This window comes from Acipenser ruthenus, chromosome 35, assembly GCF_902713425.1.
Source record: "Acipenser ruthenus chromosome 35, fAciRut3.2 maternal haplotype, whole genome shotgun sequence".
Lineage (NCBI taxonomy): Eukaryota > Metazoa > Chordata > Actinopteri > Acipenseriformes > Acipenseridae > Acipenser > Acipenser ruthenus.
Genome location: NC_081223.1, coordinates 4019024 through 4036203, shown reverse-complemented (window position 1 = coordinate 4036203; position 17180 = coordinate 4019024). Strand labels below are relative to the sequence as shown.

Sequence of the window (17180 nt, the reverse complement as noted above, 5' to 3'; positions counted from 1 at the left end):
TGTGTATGGGTGTTTTGAAAAGATCAGTTAAATAGCTACGTATTTTGAAATAAGGATGTATTCATTATTATGAACGTTGGCAGAAAGGATATGGTATTATTATTTCCCACGTGTGTTTGACTTGTACAAATCTGATAGAGTTTCAACAAAGGCATTTGACTTGGGTTCATTATTTAGCCTATACTGCCACCTGCAGCATTACTGCGGGTGTCGTTTGCTTCTTTTGACAATAATACGGCTGTTTTCACGGAAAACCGTGAGAGCATGTAGCCGTGGCTGAGTGGTTAATGAACAAACAGAGCTGTCAGAAATGGAATTCGAACCCACGCTTCCAGGGTAACTGTGATCTGAACGCAGCGCCATAGCTCGCTCAACCATCCTGAATTAGACACGTCTTTTCACAACATTGCAGTACACTGCTGAACCTCCGATGTCTGACGCTGCAGTAAATCAACTCGTGTGTGTGTGTGTACTTATTCTTTTTCTGTTTATATGAAGGAGGGCGACCTGTTTTGTCGCATTCTATATGGGATTGTAGCAGCCACACCCAGTGACACCCAGTGAGAGTCCTAATACCGACACTACTAAAAATTAATTAAAAGGTTTGGAATAGGAATGACAACAGAATGACAAAGGCAGAATAACAATTCACAAAGCTTTATTACAATGATCCATGAGTCACATAAATCAGTTCAAATAACTAACAATACAATGTATTAAAGTTGTACTAAAAACAAGGAGGGGAAATTGAATAAAGCCAGCCAATAGCCACATTTTAAAAGCATGGGGTATTAGACCAACATATAGCAGCGATTACACTTCTCTTTAAGAGTGCTAGGTGATTGGAAACAGCTCTTCGCAGCAAGGGTACAACAACAAAAGCCAGATTGTTAATACACACAAGTTTTAACAGTATTAGGGAACGTTAGCTGCAACATTACAGGTTTAACTATATTAGAGCAATTCAACAACAATACAAGTTTAGTTAAGATAATTAGCAGCAACGTTCAGGTTTAGCAGCGCTGTAGCATAAGTAAACAGAACCAAAAGGTGTGGGGACATTTACCTGCTGCTGGAACACTTTTAATCTAACAAAACAAAATTGATGAGACCGGGATTTAACCACACGTCTCAGAGCTTTATTCAACAGACTAGCTCTCGAATTATCCAACACTTTACTTTTGGAATATACTCACACGGCTGTAACACCGCAGACACAGACACAGCGCGTCTCCAGAACACTCATCTACAGCAGCAGCACACCGAATCTCAGGTCCCACGCACCTGTCGGTACTTCCTCTCTCACCCCGCCTCAAAGAAAGAAACTTTCTCCCGACAGCCCGGCTAGCTCAGTCGGTAGAGCATGAAACTCTTAATCTCAGGGTCGTGGGTTCGAGCCCCACGTTGGGCGTCCTTTTTAAATACAAATTGTAGATGTTTCTTCGAGGCAACGGAGCAATGTCTGATTCTGTTCACATTGTATAAAGTATTGCAACACAATTACTTATTGGTCATTGTCATATAGCAATTGCTATTGTAAAATGCGTGCATCCTTTAAAGCTATACCGATATTGAAATAAAGAATCTTACTTTCGTGGGTTGGCTTCAATCTGATTCTTTTTTTACACTTGTCATTACATCATTCATGGAGCAAGTTAGTATGTGCGTAATAAACCCAATCGGGCCTTGATACAATAGACAACCCTAGTCTGTGTTGAAATGAAATAATGCAGTTTTCTACTAAAGCAAACGCAGCTTGTCAGAATGGCCGAGTGGTCTAAGGCGCCAGACTCAAGAACGCTGTCTTTCCAAAGAATTGTGTGTTCTGGTCTCCGAATGGAGGCGTGGGTTCAAATCCCACTTCTGACAGTTCACTTTTACTTATTTTTTAAATGAATCAATTTGTTCATTTTACTAAAAAAGATTGTTTCAAGGAAATCAACAGCTGATACCAAACTCTTGTCAGCACTCAATACCATTTTCATTTCCATTTTAAATCGGACTAAAATAGCGTTCCTAACACAGATTGCATTTTTGTTGTAAACTGGCTACTTGTCGAAGTCACTGAAAAATATTTTGTGTAGAAACATGTGTTATTTAACTAAAGATTGTTTTAATATTTCAAATAACATATTACTTTGAAAAACATCTCCGACTGCCACTGGATCGTGGTCTCAGGCTGGGATGCGGACCATTGAGAACAGTATAAACGATCTATTAGTGGAAGTAGCTTACATGAGAAATGCCCTCGTTTAACATGCTAGGATGATCGACTTTGGTATTCTCCAACTGCTGTTTACATTTTCTAACACGTTATGAGGACGAATACAAAGGTTGACAGCTTCCTTGTAAGTGGGGGTAAGCACAAGTTATTTTCAGATGTAATGTCTATTTTAAACTCAATCTAGTCCTGCGTAGTGCAAAAGACATTGCTATATTTTTATATTAGTCAAGCCCTATTTAAAGTGTTCTTAAATTGTTTTGACATTAGCAATGATCAATTTAAATGTGGTTATTGATTTAAACAACTGAACAATTGTGGGCTTGATGGTTTCTTTTTTCTACGTTTCTACCGGAATGAGATACACACTCAAAATGTGTCCCCTTCCTTCAGCAACCCCCGACTGAAGATTGAAGTGGTCATTCCTTGCAGCGAGTAGGTTCCCGATAACAACACTCATTGTCAGCTCGGTGCTCAGAAGAAAACACTGCCACTCCTCCTGGTGGATACCGAGACCAATCCCTTCAAAACGTGTTTCATTCTAGAAATGATCCTTGCAAATATAGTCTTAACTTTTATTAGCAGACCGTCGCCCCCAACTGGCAAGCTCTACTTCATATGAAACAATGACTGGGCAACAACGAGGTGTTACATTAACAATACAAACTAATCCGAGACAGCCAGGCCGTTAAAGCATACCTTAAGTTTGTCGTGTGATACAAAAGCAAGTATTGGCATTTTTGCATCGTCTGCCTCGTCAAACAAGCTCGAGCCACAGCACACAGCGCTGCTGCATCGGGACACAGATTGTGGATTTCTAAGCGACTGAATAAACGAGCTGAGACTACTTTTTAAAGAAATTGAAAACATACCTCTAGTCGAAATACTTGCTATTTAGTTAATTAAATTATTTTTTTAAATTTGCAATCACAGACTACATTGCCAAAATAAAAATAAAAAACAACTGACAATCTGATTTGCTCGTATCAAGCTGCGATGAAGCCTATGAGAATCCCTGGCACCATTAAAGGGGAATTAGCTCAAATGGTAGAGCGCTCGCTTAGCATGCGAGAAGTAGCGGGATCGATGCCCGCATTCTCCAAATAATTTTAAAGTATCTGCGTATTTTGTCCCGGCGCATTATGGAGATAAATACAAAGTGTGACAATTCTTTGTAACAGAGAGGCCCACCATGCATGTGTATTTTAATGCACAGTCTGCTCATTTGTAATAATCCCCGGACTGAAAAACTGCAGCGCGTGATATTTTGTAGGTCTTCTTATCTCCTATGTCCGCTAACGCTAGGCACAACGTGCCCGAGTGCTGTAGCAGCAGCCATGAAGCAAGTTAGTTTTTCAGTAGAAATAAGGCTTTTGTGTATGGGTGTTTTGAAAAGATCAGTTAAATAGCTACGTATTTTGAAATAAGGATGTATTCATTATTATGAACGTTGGCAGAAAGGATATGGTATTATTATTTCCCACGTGTGCTTGACTTGTACAAATCTGATAGAGTTTCAACAAAGGCATTTGACTTGGGTTCATTATTTAGCCTATACTGCCACCTGCAGCATTACTGCGGGTGTCGTTTGCTTCTTTTGACAATAATACGGCTGTTTTCACGGAAAACCGTGAGAGCATGTAGCCGTGGCTGAGTGGTTAATGAACAAACAGAGCTGTCAGAAATGGAATTCGAACCCACGCTTCCAGGGTAACTGTGATCTGAACGCAGCGCCATAGCTCGCTCAACCATCCTGAATTAGACACGTCTTTTCACAACATTGCAGTACACTGCTGAACCTCCGATGTCTGACGCTGCAGTAAATCAACTCGTGTGTGTGTGTGTGTACTTATTCTTTTTCTGTTTATATGAAGGAGGGCGACCTGTTTTGTCGCATTCTATATGGGATTGTAGCAGCCACACCCAGTGACACCCAGTGAGAGTCCTAATACCGACACTACTAAAAATTAATTAAAAGGTTTGGAATAGGAATGACAACAGAATGACAAAGGCAGAATAACAATTCACAAAGCTTTATTACAATGATCCATGAGTCACATAAATCAGTTCAAATAACTAACAATACAATGTATTAAAGTTGTACTAAAAACAAGGAGGGGAAATTGAATAAAGCCAGCCAATAGCCACATTTTAAAAGCATGGGGTATTAGACCAACATATAGCAGCGATTACACTTCTTTTTAAGAGTGCTAGGTGATTGGAAACAGCTCTTCGCAGCAAGGGTACAACAACAAAAGCCAGATTGTTAATACACACAAGTTTTAACAGTATTAGGGAACGTTAGCTGCAACATTACAGGTTTAACTATATTAGACCAATTCAACAACAATACAAGTTTAGTTAAGATAATTAGCAGCAACGTTTAGGTTTAGCAGCGGTGTAGCATAAGTAAACAGAACCAAAAGGTGTGGGGACATTTACCTGCTGCTGGAACACTTTTAATCTAACAAAACAAAATTGATGAGACCGGGATTTAACCACACGTATCGGAGCTTTATTCAACAGACTAGCTCTCGAATTATCCAACACTTTACTTTTGGAATATACTCACACGGCTGTAACACCGCAGACACAGACACAGCGCGTCTGCAGAACACTCATCTACAGCAGCAGCACACCGAATCTCAGGTCCCACGCACCTGTCGGTACTTCCTCTCTCACCCCGCCTCAAAGAAAGAAACTTTCTCCCGACAGCCCGGCTAGCTCAGTCGGTAGAGCATGAGACTCTTAATCTCAGGGTCGTGGGTTCGAGCCCCACGTTGGGCGTCCTTTTTAAATACAAATTGTAGATGTTTCTTCGAGGCAACGGAGCAATGTCTGATTCTGTTCACATTGTATAAAGTATTGCAACACAATTACTTATTGGTCATTGTCATATAGCAATTGCTATTGTAAAATGCGTGCATCCTTTAAAGCTATACCGATATTGAAATAAAGAATCTTACTTTCGTGGGTTGGCTTCAATCTGATTCTTTTTTTACACTTGTCATTACATCATTCATGGAGCAAGTTAGTATGTGCGTAATAAACCCAATCGGGCCTTGATACAATAGACAACCCTAGTCTGTGCTGAAATGAAATAATGCAGTTTTCTACTAAAGCAAAGGCAGCTTGTCAGAATGGCCGAGTGGTCTAAGGCGCCAGACTCAAGGACGCTGTCTTTCCAAAGAATTGTGTGTTCTGGTCTCCGAATGGAGGCGTGGGTTCAAATCCCACTTCTGACAGTTCACTTTTACTTATTTTTTAAATGAATCAATTTGTTCATTTTACTATAAAAGATTGTTTCAAGGAAATCAACAGCTGATACCAAACTCTTGTCAGCACTCAATACCATTTTCATTTCCATTTTAAATCGGACTAAAATAGCGTTCCTAACACAGATTGCATTTTTGTTGTAAACTGGCTACTTGTCGAAGTCACTGAAAAATATTTTGTGTAGAAACATGTGTTATTTAACTAAAGATTGTTTTAATATTTCAAATAACATATTACTTTGAAAAACATCTCCGACTGCCACTGGATCATGGTCTCAGGCTGGGATGCGGACCATTGAGAACAGTATAAACGATCTATTAGTGGAAGTAGCTTACATGAGAAATGCCCTCGTTTAACATGCTAGGATGATCGACTTCGGTATTCTCCAACTGCTGTTTACATTTTCTAACACGTTATGAGGACGAATACAAAGGTTGACAGCTTCCTTGTAAGTGGGGGTAAGCACAAGTTATTTTCAGATGTAATGTCTATTTTAAACTCAATCTAGTCCTGCGTAGTGCAAAAGACATTGCTATATTTTTATATTAGTCAAGCCCTATTTAAAGTGTTCTTAAATTGTTTTGACATTAGCAATGATCAATTTAAATGTGGTTATTGATTTAAACAACTGAACAATTGTGGGCTTGATGGTTTCTTTTTTCTACGTTTCTACCGGAATGAGATACACACTCAAAATGTGTCCCCTTCCTTCAGCAACCCCCGACTGAAGATTGAAGTGGTCATTCCTTGCAGCGAGTAGGTTCCCGATAACAACACTCATTGTCAGCTCGGTGCTCAGAAGAAAACACTGCCACTCCTCCTGGTGGATACCGAGACCAATCCCTTCAAAACGTGTTTCATTCTAGAAATGATCCTTGCAAATATAGTCTTAACTTTTATTAGCAGACCGTCGCCCCCAACTGGCAAGCTCTACTTCATATGAAACAATGACTGGGCAACAACGAGGTGTTACATTAACAATACAAACTAATCCGAGACAGCCAGGCCGTTAAAGCATACCTTAAGTTTGTCGTGTGATACAAAAGCAAGTATTGGCATTTTTGCATCGCCTGCCTCGTCAAACAAGCTCGAGCCACAGCACACAGCGCTGCTGCATCGGGACACAGATTGTGGATTTCTAAGCGACTGAATAAACGAGCTGAGACTACTTTTTAAAGAAATTGAAAACATACCTCTAGTCGAAGTACTTGCTATTTAGTTAATTAAATTATTTTTTTAAATTTGCAATCACAGACTACATTGCCAAAATAAAAATAAAAAACAACTGACAATCTGATTTGCTCGTATCAAGCTGCGATGAAGCCTATGAGAATCCCTGGCACCATTAAAGGGGAATTAGCTCAAATGGTAGAGCGCTCGCTTAGCATGCGAGAAGTAGCGGGATCGATGCCCGCATTCTCCAAATAATTTTAAAGTATCTGCGTATTTTGTCCCGGCGCATTATGGAGATAAATACAAAGTGTGACAATTCTTTGTAACAGAGACGCCCACCATGCATGTGTATTTTAATGCACAGTCTGCTAATTTGTAATAATCCCCGGACTGAAAAACTGCAGCGCGTGATATTTTGTAGGTCTTCTTATCTCCTATGTCCGCTAACGCTAGGCACAACGTGCCCGAGTGCTGTAGCAGCAGCCATGAAGCAAGTTAGTTTTTCAGTAGAAATAAGGCTTTTGTGTATGGGTGTTTTGAAAAGATCAGTTAAATAGCTACGTATTTTGAAATAAGGATGTATTCATTATTATGAACGTTGGCAGAAAGGATATGGTATTATTATTTCCCACGTGTGTTTGACTTGTACAAATCTGATAGAGTTTCAACAAAGGCATTTGACTTGGGTTCATTATTTAGCCTATACTGCCACCTGCAGCATTACTGCGGGTGTCGTTTGCTTCTTTTGACAATAATACGGCTGTTTTCACGGAAAACCGTGAGAGCATGTAGCCGTGGCTGAGTGGTTAATGAACAAACAGAGCTGTCAGAAATGGAATTCGAACCCACGCTTCCAGGGTAACTGTGATCTGAACGCAGCGCCATAGCTCGCTCAACCATCCTGAATTAGACACGTCTTTTCACAACATTGCAGTACACTGCTGAACCTCCGATGTCTGACGCTGCAGTAAATCAACTCGTGTGTGTGTGTACTTATTCTTTTTCTGTTTATATGAAGGAGGGCGACCTGTTTTGTCGCATTCTATATGGGATTGTAGCAGCCACACCCAGTGACACCCAGTGAGAGTCCTAATACCGACACTACTAAAAATTAATTAAAAGGTTTGGAATAGGAATGACAACAGAATGACAAAGGCAGAATAACAATTCACAAAGCTTTATTACAATGATCCATGAGTCACATAAATCAGTTCAAATAACTAACAATACAATGTATTAAAGTTGTACTAAAAACAAGGAGGGGAAATTGAATAAAGCCAGCCAATAGCCACATTTTAAAAGCATGGGGTATTAGACCAACATATAGCAGCGATTACACTTCTCTTTAAGAGTGCTAGGTGATTGGAAACAGCTCTTCGCAGCAAGGGTACAACAACAAAAGCCAGATTGTTAATACACACAAGTTTTAACAGTATTAGGGAACGTTAGCTGCAACATTACAGGTTTAACTATATTAGAGCAATTCAACAACAATACAAGTTTAGTTAAGATAATTAGCAGCAACGTTCAGGTTTAGCAGCGCTGTAGCATAAGTAAACAGAACCAAAAGGTGTGGGGACATTTACCTGCTGCTGGAACACTTTTAATCTAACAAAACAAAATTGATGAGACCGGGATTTAACCACACGTCTCAGAGCTTTATTCAACAGACTAGCTCTCGAATTATCCAACACTTTACTTTTGGAATATACTCACACGGCTGTAACACCGCAGACACAGACACAGCGCGTCTCCAGAACACTCATCTACAGCAGCAGCACACCGAATCTCAGGTCCCACGCACCTGTCGGTACTTCCTCTCTCACCCCGCCTCAAAGAAAGAAACTTTCTCCCGACAGCCCGGCTAGCTCAGTCGGTAGAGCATGAGACTCTTAATCTCAGGGTCGTGGGTTCGAGCCCCACGTTGGGCGTCCTTTTTAAATACAAATTGTAGATGTTTCTTCGAGGCAACGGAGCAATGTCTGATTCTGTTCACATTGTATAAAGTATTGCAACACAATTACTTATTGGTCATTGTCATATAGCAATTGCTATTGTAAAATGCGTGCATCCTTTAAAGCTATACCGATATTGAAATAAAGAATCTTACTTTCGTGGGTTGGCTTCAATCTGATTCTTTTTTTACACTTGTCATTACATCATTCATGGAGCAAGTTAGTATGTGCGTAATAAACCCAATCGGGCCTTGATACAATAGACAACCCTAGTCTCTGTTGAAATGAAATAATGCAGTTTTCTACTAAAGCAAACGCAGCTTGTCAGAATGGCCGAGTGGTCTAAGGCGCCAGACTCAAAGACGCTGTCTTTCCAAAGAATTGTGTGTTCTGGTCTCCGAATGGAGGCGTGGGTTCAAATCCCACTTCTGACAGTTCACTTTTACTTATTTTTTAAATGAATCAATTTGTTCATTTTACTATAAAAGATTATTTCAAGGAAATCGACAGCTGATACCAAACTCTTGTCAGCTCTCAATACCATTTTCATTTCCATTTTAAATCAGACTAAAATAGCGTTCCTAACACAGATTGCATTTTTGTTGTAAACTGGCTACTTGTCGAAGTCACTGAAAAATATTTTGTGTAGAAACATGTGTTATTTAACTAAAGATTGTTTTAATATTTCAAATAACATATTACTTTGAAAAACATCTCCGACTGCCACTGGATCGTGGTCTCAGGCTGGGATGCGGACCATTGAGAACAGTATAAACGATCTATTAGTGGAAGTAGCTTACATGAGAAATGCCCTCGTTTAACATGCTAGGATGATCGACCTCGGTATTCTCCAACTGCTGTTTACATTTTCTAACACGTTATGAGGACGAATACAAAGGTTGACAGCTTCCTTGTAAGTGGGGGTAAGCACAAGTTATTTTCAGATGTAATGTCTATTTTAAACTCAATCTAGTCCTGCGTAGTGCAAAAGACATTGCTATATTTTTATATTAGTCAAGCCCTATTTAAAGTGTTCTTAAATTGTTTTGACATTAGCAATGATCAATTTAAATGTGGTTATTGATTTAAACAACTGAACAATTGTGGGCTTGATGGTTTCTTTTTTCTACGTTTCTACCGGAATGAGATACACACTCAAAATGTGTCCCCTTCCTTCAGCAACCCCCGACTGAAGATTGAAGTGGTCATTCCTTGCAGCGAGTAGGTTCCCGATAACAACACTCATTGTCAGCTCGGTGCTCAGAAGAAAACACTGCCACTCCTCCTGGTGGATACCGAGACCAATCCCTTCAAAACGTGTTTCATTCTAGAAATGATCCTTGCAAATATAGTCTTAACTTTTATTAGCAGACCGTCGCCCCCAACTGGCAAGCTCTACTTCATATGAAACAATGACTGGGCAACAACGAGGTGTTACATTAACAATACAATCTAACCCGAGACAGCCAGGCCGTTAAAGCATACCTTAAGTTTGTCGTGTGATACAAAAGCAAGTATTGGCATTTTTGCATCGTCTGCCTCGTCAAACAAGCTCGAGCCACAGCACACAGCGCTGCTGCATCGGGACACAGATTGTGGATTTCTAAGCGACTGAATAAACGAGCTGAGACTACTTTTTAAAGAAATTGAAAACATACCTCTAGTCGAAATACTTGCTATTTAGTTAATTAAATTATTTTTTTAAATTTGCAATCACAGACTACATTGCCAAAATAAAAATAAAAAACAACTGACAATCTGATTTGCTCGTATCAAGCTGCGATGAAGCCTATGAGAATCCCTGGCACTATTAAAGGGGAATTAGCTCAAATGGTAGAGCGCTCGCTTAGCATGCGAGAAGTAGCGGGATCGATGCCCGCATTCTCCAAATAATTTTAAAGTATCTGCGTATTTTGTCCCGGCGCATTATGGAGATAAATACAAAGTGTGACAATTCTTTGTAACAGAGAGGCCCACCATGCATGTGTATTTTAATGCACAGTCTGCTCATTTGTAATAATCCCCGGACTGAAAAACTGCAGCGCGTGATATTTTGTAGGTCTTCTTATCTCCTATGTCCGCTAACGCTAGGCACAACGTGCCCGAGTGCTGTAGCAGCAGCCATGAAGCAAGTTAGTTTTTCAGTAGAAATAAGGCTTTTGTGTATGGGTGTTTTGAAAAGATCAGTTAAATAGCTACGTATTTTGAAATAAGGATGTATTCATTATTATGAACGTTGGCAGAAAGGATATGGTATTATTATTTCCCACGTGTGCTTGACTTGTACAAATCTGATAGAGTTTCAACAAAGGCATTTGACTTGGGTTCATTATTTAGCCTATACTGCCATCTGCAGCATTACTGCGGGTGTCGTTTGCTTCTTTTGACAATAATACGGCTGTTTTCACGGAAAACCGTGAGATCATGTAGCCGTGGCTGAGTGGTTAATGAACAAACAGAGCTGTCAGAAATGGAATTCGAAGCCACGCTTCCAGGGTAACTGTGATCTGAACACAGCGCCATAGCTCGCTCAACCATCCTGAATTAGACACGTCTTTTCACAATATTGCAGTACACTGCTGAACCTCCGATGTCTGACGCTGCAGTAAATCAAATCGTGTGTACTTATTCTTTTTCTGTTTATATGAAGGAGGGCGACCTGTTTTGTCGCATTCTATATGGGATTGTAGCAGCCACACCCAGTGACACCCAGTGAGAGTCCTAATACCGACACTACTAAAAATTAATTAAAAGGTTTGGAATAGGAATGACAACAGAATGACAAAGGCAGAATAACAATTCACAAAGCTTTATTACAATGATCCATGAGTCACATAAATCAGTTCAAATAACTAACAATACAATGTATTAAAGTTGTACTAAAAACAAGGAGGAGAAATTGAATAAAGCCAGCCAATAGCCACATTTTAAAAGCATGGGGTATTAGACCAACATATAGCAGCGATTACACTTCTCTTTAAGAGTGCTAGGTGATTGGAAACAGCTCTTCGCAGCAAGGGTACAACAACAAAAGCCAGATTGTTAATACACACAAGTTTTAACAGTATTAGGGAACGTTAGCTGCAACATTACAGGTTTAACTATATTAGAGCAATTCAACAACAATACAAGTTTAGTTAAGATAATTAGCAGCAACGTTCAGGTTTAGCAGCGGTGTAGCATAAGTAAACAGAACCAAAAGGTGTGGGGACATTTACCTGCTGCTGGAACACTTTTAATCTAACAAAACAAAATTGATGAGACCTGGATTTAACCACACGTCTCAGAGCTTTATTCAACAGACTAGCTCTAGAATTATCCAACACTTTACTTTTGGAATATACTCACACGGCTGTAACACCGCAGACACAGACACAGCGCGTCTCCAGAACACTCGTCTACAGCAGCCACACCCCGAATCTCAGGTCCAACCACCTGTCGGTACTTCCTCTCTCACCCCGCCTCAAAGAAATAAACTTTCTCCCGACAGCCCGGCTAGCTCAGTCGGTAGAGCATGAGACTCTTAATCTCAGGGTCGTGGGTTCGAGCCCCACGTTGGGCGTCCTTTTTAAATACAAATTGTAGATGTTTCTTCGAGGCAACGGAGCAATGTCTGATTCTGTTCACATTGTATAAAGTATTGCAACACAATTACTTATTGGTCATTGTCATATAGCAATTGCTATTGTAAAATGCGTGCATCCTTTAAAGCTATACCGATATTGAAATAAAGAATCTTACTTTCGTGGGTTGGCTTCAATCTGTTTCTTTTTTTACACTTGTCATTACATCATTCATGGAGCAAGTTAGTATGTGCGTAATAAACCCAATCGGGCCTTGATACAATAGACAACCCTAGTCTGTGCTGAAATGAAATAATGCGGTTTTCTACTAAAGCAAACGCAGCTTGTCAGAATGGCTGAGTGGTCTAAGGCGCCAGACTCAAGGACACTGTCTTTCCAAAGAATTGTGTGTTCTGGTCTCCGAATGGAGGCGTGGGTTTAAATCCCACTTCTGACAGTTCACTTTTACTTATTTTTTAAATGAATCAATTTGTTCATTTTACTAAAAAAGATTGTTTCAAGGAAATCATCAGCTGATACCAAACTCTTGTCAGCACTCAATACCATTTTCATTTCCATTTTAAATCGGACTAAAATAGCGTTCCTAACACAGATTGCATTTTTGTTGTAAACTGGCTACTTGTCGAAGTCACTGAAAAATATTTTGTGTAGAAACATGTGTTATTTAACTAAAGATTGTTTTAATATTTCAAATAACATATTACTTTGAAAAACATCTCCGACTGCCACTGGATCGTGGTCTCAGGCTGGGATGCGGACCATTGAGAACAGTATAAACGATCTATTAGTGGAAGTAGCTTACATGAGAAATGCCCTCGTTTAACATGCTAGGATGATCGACCTCGGTATTCTCCAACTGCTGTTTACATTTTCTAACACGTTATGAGGACGAATACAAAGGTTGACAGCTTCCTTGTAAGTGGGGGTAAGCACAAGTTATTTTCAGATGTAATGTCTATTTTAAACTCAATCTAGTCCTGCGTAGTGCAAAAGACATTGCTATATTTTTATATTAGTCAAGCCCTATTAAAAGTGTTCTTAAATTGTTTTGACATTAGCAATGATCAATTTAAATGTGGTTATTGATTTAAACAACTGAACAATTGTGGGCTTGATGGTTTCTTTTTTCTACGTTTCTACCGGAATGAGATACACACTCAAAATGTGTCCCCTTCCTTCAGCAACCCCCGACTGAAGATTGAAGTGGTCATTCCTTGCAGCGAGTAGGTTCCCGATAACAACACTCATTGTCAGCTCGGTGCTCAGAAGAAAACACTGCCACTCCTCCTGGTAGATACCGAGACCAATCCCTTCAAAACGTGTTTCATTCTAGAAATGATCCTTGCAAATATAGTCTTAACTTTTATTAGCAGACCGTCGCCCCCAACTGGCAAGCTCTACTTCATATGAAACAATGAGTGGGCAACACGAGGTGTTACATTAACAATACAAACTAACCCGAGACAGCCAGGCCGTTAAAGCATACCTTAAGTTTGTCGTGTGATACAAAAGCAAGTATTGGCATTTTTGCATCGTCTGCCTCGTCAAACAAGCTCGAGCCACAGAACACAGCGCTGCTGCATCGGGACACAGATTGTGGATTTCTAAGCGACTGAATAAACGAGCTGAGACTACTTTTTAAAGAAATTGAAAACATACCTCTAGTCGAAATACTTGCTATTTAGTTAATTAAATTATTTTTTTAAATTTGCAATCACAGACTACATTGCCAAAATAAAAATAAAAAACAACTGACAATCTGATTTGCTCGTATCAAGCTGCGATGAAGCCTATGAGAATCCCTGGCACCATTAAAGGGGAATTAGCTCAAATGGTAGAGCGCTCGCTTAGCATGCGAGAAGTAGCGGGATCGATGCCCGCATTCTCCAAATAATTTTAAAGTATCTGCGTATTTTGTCCCGGCGCATTATGGAGATAAATACAAAGTGTGACAATTCTTTGTAACAGAGAGGCCCACCATGCATGTGTATTTTAATGCACAGTCTGCTCATTTGTAATAATCCCCGGACTGAAAAACTGCAGCGCGTGATATTTTGTAGGTCTTCTTATCTCCTATGTCCGCTAACGCTAGGCACAACGTGCCCGAGTGCTGTAGCAGCAGCCATGAAGCAAGTTAGTTTTTCAGTAGAAATAAGGCTTTTGTGTATGGGTGTTTTGAAAAGATCAGTTAAATAGCTACGTATTTTGAAATAAGGATGTATTCATTATTATGAACGTTGGCAGAAAGGATATGGTATTATTATTTCCCACGTGTGCTTGACTTGTACAAATCTGATAGAGTTTCAACAAAGGCATTTGACTTGGGTTCATTATTTAGCCTATACTGCCATCTGCAGCATTACTGCGGGTGTCGTTTGCTTCTTTTGACAATAATACGGCTGTTTTCACGGAAAACCGTGAGAGCATGTAGCCGTGGCTGAGTGGTTAATGAACAAACAGAGCTGTCAGAAATGGCATTCGAACCCACGCTTCCAGGGTAACTGTGATCTGAACGCAGCGCCAAAGCTAGCTCAACCATCCTGAATTAGACACGTCTTTTTACAACATTGCAGTACACTGCTGAACCTCCGATGTCTGACGCTGCAGTAAATCAACTCGTGTGTGTGTGTACTTATTCTTTTTCTGTTTATATGAAGGAGGGCGACCTGTTTTGTCGCATTCTATATGGGATTGTAGCAGCCACACCCAGTGACACCCAGTGAGAGTCCTAATACCGACACTACTAAAAATTAATTAAAAGGTTTGGAATAGGAATGACAACAGAATGACAAAGGCAGAATAACAATTCACAAAGCTTTATTACAATGATCCATGAGTCACATAAATCAGTTCAAATAACTAAAAATACAATGTATTAAAGTTGTACTAAAAACAAGGAGGGGAAATTGAATAAAGCCAGCCAATAGCCACATTTTAAAAGCATGGGGTATTAGACCAACATATAGCAGCGATTACACTTCTCTTTAAGAGTGCTAGGTGATTGGAAACAGCTCTTCGCAGCAAGGGTACAACAACAAAAGCCAGATTGTTAATACACACAAGTTTTAACAGTATTAGGGAACGTTAGCTGCAACATTACAGGTTTAACTATATTAGACCAATTCAACAACAATACAAGTTTAGTTAAGATAATTAGCAGCAACGTTCAGGTTTAGCAGCGCTGTAGCATAAGTAAACAGAACCAAAAGGTGTGGGGACATTTACCTGCTGCTGGAACACTTTTAATCTAACAAAACAAAATTGATGAGACCGGGATTTAACCACACGTCTCAGAGCTTTATTCAACAGACTAGCTCTCGAATTATCCAACACTTTACTTTTGGAATATACTCACACGGCTGTAACACCGCAGAGACAGACACAGCGCGTCTCCAGAACACTCATCTACAGCAGCAGCACACCGAATCTCAGGTCCCACGCACCTGTCGGTACTTCCTCTCTCACCCCGCCTCAAAGAAAGAAACTTTCTCCCGACAGCCCGGCTAGCTCAGTCGGTAGAGCATGAGACTCTTAATCTCAGGGTCGTGGGTTCGAGCCCCACGTTGGGCGTCCTTTTTAAATACAAATTGTAGATGTTTCTTCGAGGCAACGGAGCAATGTCTGATTCTGTTCACATTGTATAAAGTATTGCAACACAATTACTTATTGGTCATTGTCATATAGCAATTGCTATTGTAAAATGCGTGCATCCTTTAAAGCTATACCGATATTGAAATAAAGAATCTTACTTTCGTGGGTTGGCTTCAATCTGTTTCTTTTTTTACACTTGTCATTACATCATTCATGGAGCAAGTTAGTATGTGCGTAATAAACCCAATCGGGCCTTGATACAATAGACAACCCTAGACTGTGCTGAAATGAAATAATGCGGTTTTCTACTAAAGCATACGCAGCTTGTCAGAATGGCCGAGTGGTCTAAGGCGCCAGACTCAAGGACGCTGTCTTTCCAAAGAATTGTGTGTTCTGGTCTCCGAATGGAGGCGTGGGTTCAAATCCCACTTCTGACAGTTCTCTTTTACTTATTTTTTAAATGAATCAATTTGTTCATTTTACTAAAAAAGATTGTTTCAAGGAAATCAACAGCTGATACCAAACTCTTGTCAGCACTCAATACCATTTTCATTTCCATTTTAAATCGGACTAAAATAGCGTTCCTAACACAGATTGCATTTTTGTTGTAAACTGGCTACTTGTCGAAGTCACTGAAAAATATTTTGTGTAGAAACATGTGTTATTTAACTAAAGATTGTTTTAATATTTCAAATAACATATTACTTTGAAAAACATCTCCGACTGCCACTGGATCGTGGTCTCAGGCTGGGATGCGGACCATTGAGAACAGTATAAACGATCTATTAGTGGAAGTAGCTTACATGAGAAATGCCCTCGTTTAACATGCTAGGATGATCGACCTCGGTATTCTCCAACTGCTGTTTACATTTTCTAACACGTTATGAGGACGAATACAAAGGTTGACAGCTTCCTTGTAAGTGGGGGTAAGCACAAGTTATTTTCAGATGTAATGTCTATTTTAAACTCAATCTAGTCCTGCGTAGTGCAAAAGACATTGCTATATTTTTATATTAGTCAAGCCCTATTTAAAGTGTTCTTAAATTGTTTTGACATTAGCAATGATCAATTTAAATGTGGTTATTGATTTAAACAACTGAACAATTGTGGGCTTGATGGTTTCTTTTTTCTACGTTTCTACCGGAATGAGATACACACTCAAAATGTGTCCCCTTCCTTCAGCAACCCCCGACTGAAGATTGAAGTGGTCATTCCTTGCAGCGAGTAGGTTCCCGATAACAACACTCATTGTCAGCTCGGTGCTCAGAAGAAAACACTGCCACTCCTCCTGGTGGATACCGAGACCAATCCCTTCAAAACGTGTTTCATTCTAGAAATGATCCTTGCAAATATAGTCTTAACTTTTATTAGCAGACCGTC

General features: G+C 39.8%; 15 non-coding genes across 15 annotated transcripts; 10 read left to right on the top strand and 5 right to left on the bottom strand.

Annotated features, from left to right (window-relative positions):
* Positions 1-1338: 1338 nt before the first annotated feature.
* On the top strand, positions 1339-1411 carry trnak-cuu (transfer RNA lysine (anticodon CUU)). Its single transcript has one exon. It is a non-coding gene; the product is annotated as a tRNA-Lys (tRNA).
* A 347-nt stretch (positions 1412-1758) lies between these two features.
* On the top strand, positions 1759-1869 carry trnal-caa (transfer RNA leucine (anticodon CAA)). Its single transcript has 2 exons — positions 1759-1796; positions 1824-1869. It is a non-coding gene; the product is annotated as a tRNA-Leu (tRNA).
* A 716-nt stretch (positions 1870-2585) lies between these two features.
* Positions 2586-2791, bottom strand: LOC131705527 (small nucleolar RNA U3). The gene has a single exon (XR_009310480.1). It is a non-coding gene; the product is annotated as a small nucleolar RNA U3 (small nucleolar RNA).
* Positions 2792-4935: 2144 nt separating this feature from the next.
* On the top strand, positions 4936-5008 carry trnak-cuu (transfer RNA lysine (anticodon CUU)). The gene has a single exon. It is a non-coding gene; the product is annotated as a tRNA-Lys (tRNA).
* A 347-nt stretch (positions 5009-5355) lies between these two features.
* trnal-caa (transfer RNA leucine (anticodon CAA)) lies at positions 5356-5466 on the top strand. The gene is made up of 2 exons: positions 5356-5393; positions 5421-5466. It is a non-coding gene; the product is annotated as a tRNA-Leu (tRNA).
* A 716-nt stretch (positions 5467-6182) lies between these two features.
* LOC131705526 (small nucleolar RNA U3) lies at positions 6183-6388 on the bottom strand. Its single transcript, XR_009310479.1, has one exon. It is a non-coding gene; the product is annotated as a small nucleolar RNA U3 (small nucleolar RNA).
* A 2140-nt stretch (positions 6389-8528) lies between these two features.
* trnak-cuu (transfer RNA lysine (anticodon CUU)) lies at positions 8529-8601 on the top strand. Its single transcript has one exon. It is a non-coding gene; the product is annotated as a tRNA-Lys (tRNA).
* A 347-nt stretch (positions 8602-8948) lies between these two features.
* On the top strand, positions 8949-9059 carry trnal-caa (transfer RNA leucine (anticodon CAA)). The gene is made up of 2 exons: positions 8949-8986; positions 9014-9059. It is a non-coding gene; the product is annotated as a tRNA-Leu (tRNA).
* Positions 9060-9775: 716 nt separating this feature from the next.
* Positions 9776-9981, bottom strand: LOC131705525 (small nucleolar RNA U3). The gene has a single exon (XR_009310478.1). It is a non-coding gene; the product is annotated as a small nucleolar RNA U3 (small nucleolar RNA).
* A 2133-nt stretch (positions 9982-12114) lies between these two features.
* Positions 12115-12187, top strand: trnak-cuu (transfer RNA lysine (anticodon CUU)). The gene has a single exon. It is a non-coding gene; the product is annotated as a tRNA-Lys (tRNA).
* Positions 12188-12534: 347 nt separating this feature from the next.
* trnal-caa (transfer RNA leucine (anticodon CAA)) lies at positions 12535-12645 on the top strand. The gene is made up of 2 exons: positions 12535-12572; positions 12600-12645. It is a non-coding gene; the product is annotated as a tRNA-Leu (tRNA).
* Positions 12646-13361: 716 nt separating this feature from the next.
* On the bottom strand, positions 13362-13567 carry LOC131705564 (small nucleolar RNA U3). The gene has a single exon (XR_009310517.1). It is a non-coding gene; the product is annotated as a small nucleolar RNA U3 (small nucleolar RNA).
* Positions 13568-15706: 2139 nt separating this feature from the next.
* trnak-cuu (transfer RNA lysine (anticodon CUU)) lies at positions 15707-15779 on the top strand. Its single transcript has one exon. It is a non-coding gene; the product is annotated as a tRNA-Lys (tRNA).
* Positions 15780-16126: 347 nt separating this feature from the next.
* On the top strand, positions 16127-16237 carry trnal-caa (transfer RNA leucine (anticodon CAA)). The gene is made up of 2 exons: positions 16127-16164; positions 16192-16237. It is a non-coding gene; the product is annotated as a tRNA-Leu (tRNA).
* A 716-nt stretch (positions 16238-16953) lies between these two features.
* LOC131705524 (small nucleolar RNA U3) lies at positions 16954-17159 on the bottom strand. Its single transcript, XR_009310476.1, has one exon. It is a non-coding gene; the product is annotated as a small nucleolar RNA U3 (small nucleolar RNA).
* Positions 17160-17180: the final 21 nt, after the last annotated feature.